The sequence below is a fragment of the Ceratotherium simum genome, chromosome 39 (assembly GCF_057802395.1).
Source record: "Ceratotherium simum simum isolate JZ-2026a chromosome 39, ASM5780239v1, whole genome shotgun sequence".
NCBI classification, from domain to species: Eukaryota; Metazoa; Chordata; class Mammalia; order Perissodactyla; family Rhinocerotidae; genus Ceratotherium; species Ceratotherium simum.
Genome location: NC_141938.1, coordinates 8198197 through 8204970, shown reverse-complemented (window position 1 = coordinate 8204970; position 6774 = coordinate 8198197). Strand labels below are relative to the sequence as shown.

At 38.2% G+C, this 6774-nt stretch overlaps 1 pseudogene; it reads left to right on the top strand.

Annotated features, from left to right (window-relative positions):
* Positions 1-2560: 2560 nt before the first annotated feature.
* Positions 2561-3581, top strand: LOC101400367 (olfactory receptor 7D4-like; annotated as a pseudogene).
* Positions 3582-6774: the final 3193 nt, after the last annotated feature.

Here is a 6774-nt window from a genome sequence, read left to right as displayed (position 1 = left end):
CTCATATTTATTTAGTCTACAGTGATGAAGTCTCTGTACTTTGAGGATACTTATTTTTCACTGAGCCCAGACTTTTCCAGTGCTTGTTCTGTTTCCTTGTCTGTCTTTTTGGAATCTATGGATTTTCTGTGCTAAGAGTTATTTTCTGGAGAATCCTCACCTCTTCTACACTCTTTCCCGTAATTGTAGGCTCAGCCCAGTTTCCTTTTCTCATCTTACCAATGTCTTTTAAATGTTCAGGAGAATATCTATTGATTCAAATTGGAGTAGACTGCCTTGGTCTGTTCATGAATTTAACACAGATATTTTAGTGTTTAATGTAGAATATCCTGGTTGCTGTACTTTTAATACTACCATTCTTTATTTGGTTTAGAAATTGTCCTTGGTTTCCTCATTTAGCAAAAGGCTTGTCCTGCCTGGCTACTAACCACAGTGATGACTGTTACATTTTCTCAAATGCATTTTCTATTGTGATTATGGTTGTGATTTCTCTTCATTAACCTATTTTTGTGATTAATTATGTTAGCACAAATCCTAGCATTAAACCAGTTTCCCATTCGTAGAAGGAGGATTACTTATACAGGATGTATTATTCTCTTAATATAGATGTGAATAAATTTGATTTAACTTCATTATTGAATTTTGTGTCTATATCCAGGCATATGTGAGTTTGAAGATTTCTTTTTTGTGTCATAGTTGACACTTGGGTCTCATTCTTTATTATACATGTAACCTTTGTATGTGTTGAACACCTCCTATGTGCCAGGCACCATGGAAGTCCCTGAAAAGACAATGGTGAGCAAAAAGAGTCACATTCTCTGACCCACAAATAAACATAACATTAGCAACATGAGATGCACATCAAGGAATTGCACAGGATGATGGACTTGTGGACCTCCCCTTGTCTGTCCTCCTGACCATCCCTCTCTGTTCTCCATCTCGCTGGACTCTCAAGTCCCTTCATTCACAAGCTCTCTGACCCACAGGTTAAACAAGAATTCAGTCCTCTCAGCCTGAAATGCTTGATTTTTCCTATTTCCCCTGGTTAACACTTACCCATCCTTCCTTTCACGGTTCAAATATCCACATCTCAGAAAAAGACTTCTTCACCCACCTACCCAGATTAAATTTGCCCTCAATGATTTTTGCTCTCTTTAATTAATTAGGATTCTCTATGCATTACAAACAGGAACGTTTTTTCTATCATGGAGCTTCTACACATTTACAATCACTTCTTAAATTTTCCTTTCAAATTTTAGGATGATTTGATTTATAGTAGTTTGAATATTTTTTAATCAAATCTATCAACCATATTTTTTTACAATTAATTCTACTGGTTTTTAGTACAACACATCCCCACTTCTGAGCATGTACACATGGGCACACATGAGAACACACACTTTGCATTTTAATTTAAAGCATTGTGATTTTGTTCCCTCCTCTTATCTTGATTGTTCACATACTTTTCTCTCTTCTTGAAAGAATCCACCTGGCAGGCAGTTTCTGAAACAGGGAGCCATAAGGATCTTCATTAATTAGAAGTGCTGCATGGCAGTGAAAAGAGGTAACATATCTGTTCTGTGTATGATAATCAGAATTCCACCTTCGTTGACTGGCACCGTTTAAGAGGAATATCTGTAGTGACAGAAACACAAGACTAATTTATTGTGATGTTAAGAACAGAAGCTCACATTTATCAAGTGTCCAGTGTATGTCACAGGTGCCACAAGAAAAACTACATGCATCATCTCATTTAATTCTCTGATCAGTCTTACATTGTAGGGAATATTCACTACTCCCATTGTAGAGGCGAGGTGTCTGCTGCAAGGAAAGATTAAATAACTTTGTTAGGTTCACACCAATAGTGATTTGGTGGAGCAAAATTCTATTCTAGGAAGTCTGACCCCAGATCTCATCTGATAAATCACATCTCTATCCTGTACTTTGGGAGAGTTACATATCAAATATAATGGTCATAAGAGGAACATATTAATAATGACAAAAATAGTTATCATTTATTGAGATCCTACTGTGCACAAAGGCATTTCTAAATCTCACAGAGAATGTAATAGAAGTAACCATATTTTTAGAAATAAAATAAATAAGGCACTTCAGTGTTAACTATGACGTGGATAGCAAGCATCAAGTCATAGAATTAAAGTTGTTTGAGTTAGGAATCCACATCTTAATAAGTATCAGAGCTATTTGAATGAAGAAAGTATGAAGATTATCAAAGAAAATATATTAAATGCCTTGAACTATTTTGGAACAGTCATATCATACAAGAAATTCTTTATGTCCATAGCTTCAAATGGAATTAGAACCAGTGAGTAGGAGACAAATAGAGATTTCTCTTAATTTCAAAAAGGCTATATAATTCCATTTCAAAAGGAAATGGGCTCCCACATGACGTAGTGAATCACTGTCATTGGAAAGACTTAACAGAGGGTGACGTTTGCCACCTAAAGGTGGAATCAAGAGGTGCTGACTAGCTCAGGTGCCAGTTGGATGTTCACTGAACAATGCTTTTGCCTCCTTCCACAGCAGACACACCAGCTCCATGGACACAGGAAACCACACAGAAGTATCAGAATTTCTCCTCCTGGGCCTCTCAGAGGATTCTGAGCTTCAACCCTTTATCTTTGGGGTGTTGCTGTCCATGTACCTGGTCACCGTGCTTGGGAACCTCCTCATCATCTTGACCATCATCTCTGACTCCCACCTCCACACTCCCATGTATTTCTTCCTCTCTAACCTGTCCTTTGTCGACATCTGCTTCACTTCCACCGCTGTCCCGAAGATGCTGGTGAACATCCAGGCACAGAGAAAAGACATCTCCTACATAGGATGCTTCACTCAGGTCTATTTTTTTATGATTTTTGCTTTACTGGAAGGCTTCCTCCTGACTGTGATGGTCTATGACCAGTTTGTGGCCATCTGCCACCCGCTGCACTACATGGTCATCATGAACCCACGTCTCTGTGGCCTCCTGGTTCTGATGTGCTGCTTTATCATTTGCTGGGTCTCACTGCTTCTTATTCTACTGTTGAGGCAGCTAACCTTCTCTACAGGCACTGAAATTCCACATTTCTTCTGTGAACTGGCTGAGGTTCTCAGATTAGCCTGCTGGGACACTCTCATCATTAACATCACCATGTAGTGGCAACTGTCCTCCTAGGTGTATTTCCCCTCACTGGAATCCTCTTCTCTTACTCTCAAATTGTCTCCTCTATAATGTGAATTTCCTTTGCAGAAGGAAAATATAAAGCATTTTCCACCTGTGGGTCTCACCTCTCTACAATCTCCTTGTACTATGGGACAAGCCTGGGTGTCTACTTCAGTTCTGCTGTGACCCATTCTTCCCACGAAAACTCGATCACCTCAGTGATGTACACCGTTGTCAGCCCCATGCTGAACCCCTTCATCTACAGCCTGAGGAACAGGAATTTAGAGGAGGCCCTGGGAAGGCTCCTCAGCCAAGCTGCCTCTTGTCTGTCATGGGTCCCCAGCCTCAGAACAAAGTAAACATGTTGGTACCCAAAGGAAATATTATGAATTTAATCTCCTTGTTCTTTTTCTCCCCTAAAAGACACGCTTCATTTCTTTCAATCCCAAAGCACCTATGACTGTCCTTTTATTTGTTTTTGTGTTAGTTTCTCCTCAATAACCTCCTCAGTCATTCCTTTTTTATTTTTCTTCCCTATTTGCAGCCCATGAAGTTCTATCTCTGGTCAGCTTTCTTACAGCCATTCCTGAGATTGCCAAAACTAGATCTGAAGCAGTTATATCATGTTATTGCATCGTTTCCCCCCAAAATTGTCTTCTCAAATGTTGATATCTTCACTTTAATTTGATTGTGTTTTCGTTTTTCCTGAAAGAAATGGAAAGTAAATCATACAATAGTCATGACCAACATGCTGACCATATCAATCTTTTCTTGTTGCTTTACATGTACCATTTTAAGTAATCCCGACAATATTTCTTTGAGATTTTTTTTCTCATTTACTCCATTTTTCAGAGAAAGAGATTGAAATTGGGATGGACTCTAATCTGGAAACCTGACACTGAGCCCACATTCTAACTCTGCTGTCATACTTTTCTTGAAAACTGTGATGTGATTTTCAACTTCAAGAGTAGGAATCTAGATTTGAAAGCTACTTTCTCCAGGTGATTCACAGGAATATATTACATAGGACAACTCTGAGATATCACTTCACACTTTGCCTTCCTTCCTGCTTCTTTCTTTTCTTCCTATTCTTTCCTGTGTTATTGGACGTTTATTTCTCATCATTTCGGTTTTACTGTACACCCAAAGATCCAAACACACATAATACTGAATATAATAGAGTAAGACTTTTTCTCTCCCATCGTTTATTTTGGGGGGAAGATGCACTCTGTTAGTGCCGTCAGGAATGATAGTTAAACACTTGTGGGATGCATTCAGAATTTAGTTCATTTTTTGAGAATAATATTGATAGAACTGAGTCTACAGTGAAGGGTGAAGTATTAGAAGCTGTCAGCATTTCTCCCATGTTCCGTGGGATCTTTTCACCATCTCCATTACATAATTACCTGACTGTCAATGGTTCATAGCAGGTGGAACCTACATTTTGCAATGCATGATGGCAGAAGACAGGGAATTATGCCCACCAGAAACAGCTCTTGATGGAGAGGTGAAGGGTATACCATCTCCTTCACACCTTTGCTGGAATCATTTTGAAGTTTGGATTTAGTGCCATTTTCCATGATTTCCATACAGGATGAAAACTCTTCTCAGTTATTGTGGGAGCTGACTTAAAGTAAGCTTTATTGGACGCATTTTCTTCCCTATATCACTTCTCTCTCTAACCCATGTTCCACGTTTTCTACTCCTTCCAATAAAGTGATTGTATATGAATCCTTGGCTCAGTGTCTGCTTCTGGGGTAAGAAACCAAAACAGCTGATACAGGCTGTGAAGGGTATCAAAACAATATCATGAATGGAACTTTGGACTTTTGGGAAAAGAAGAAATAAAGAAACCAACAATTGTGTATCTAGAAGATCTTCACATTACCTAGAAATCATAATTTCTTAATGAGGAAAAGCCTATTTGATGTGGCTTTCATTCACTTTTATTCTGTTAATTTTAATCCAGTGAGTATTTTGTCTACTGTATACAAATTGAAGAGGGGCCCAAAAAGGTAGCCAGGATTGCAACACAAAGTGGTGAGCATAATAATACTGGGGTGCAATAGAGCATGTTGAAAACAAAGGTAAAAGTGTTCAATCACCTTGAGTAATTCCAAAGAAAACTTTACAAAGTTGATTTTACAGATTCATTAATATTTAATTAACATACCGTGAAATTTACCCATTGAAAATGTAATTCAATACTATCAATACTTTTATAGTTATGCAACCATCATCATAATTCAGTTTTAGAACGTTTGTGTCAACCCAAAAAGTTCCCTTGTGCCCACTTACAGTTAATTCTCACCCCCACCTCCATCCTAGGCAACAATTATCTGCTTTCTGTCTCTATAAATAGGTCTTTTCTAGATATGTTATATAAATGGAATCACACAATATGTGTGATCTTTTGTATCAGGCTTCTTCCACTTAGCATAACGGTTTTGAGGGTAATACCTGTGGAGACACGTATCAGTGTTTTGTTCCTTAAAATCGCAGAATAGTATTCAAATGTATGGATATATCATATTCTCTTTATCCACTTACCAGTTGACAGGTGTTTGGATTTTTCCAGTTTGGGTTATTATGAATATTTGCATACACGTCTCTGTGTTGACATGTGTTTTTGTTTCTCTTGGGTAGATAATGTGGAGTGTAATTACTGGGCTATATTGTAAATTTATGTTTATTGTTTAAGAAACTGCCAAAATGTTTTCAATGTGGTTTCCCCCTTTTTCATCAGCACTGAATGAAGGTTCCAGTTTTTCCAGATCTTTGCCAACACTTGGGATATAGGAAAAACTTCTAATGGGAGAATGTACTTGAGCATTGGGTAACAACTAATCAACAGAATTTAATTGGAAAATGGGTTTGGGTTGGGAGCAAGGAGGATAAGACAGTGGGATCTAGAGGAAGAAGGAACCACTTGCACATAAGCATGGAGAAATTCAAGAGTAAGGCATTTCAGGAGGATGTATGGAACTTATCACTGAGTTGTTAGAAATAAGCCTAGATATGTAGTTGGAGAGCAGATTATTGAGAGTGTAATTTGACATATTAAGGATTTTAAAAGCAATTGAGCACCAGGGCCATGCTGTAATCATACATATAATAGGAGGAATTTAAGATTGCTATGAGTGGGAGAAACTGAAAGCAGATGGAACAGTTAGGAGGCTGTGGAAGTAGTCCAGGGGAGAGATGATGGGGACCGATCTAAGCCAGTGGCAATAAGAGAGGCAGATCTTGGAAGAGAGGTGTATTAGTTTCCTATGGCTGCTGTAACAAATTAAGATAAGTTGAGTGGCTTAACATAAGAAAAATTTATTGTCTTACAAGTTTGGAAATCAGAAGTCTAAAATGTGTCAACAGGGCTACTTTCCTTTTGAAGGCTCTAGAGGCAAATCTGTTTATTTGCCTTTTCCAAATTCTAGAGGCTCCCTGCATTCCTTGGCTTGTGATTCCTTCCTTTATCTTCAAAGTCAACAGTAGAGCATCTTCAAATCTCTCTGTAGCACTCCTGGCTTCCTCTAATAAGGACCCTTGTGATGACATCGAGCCTAACCAGATAATTCAGGATAAATTTCCCATCTTAAGATCTTTTACTT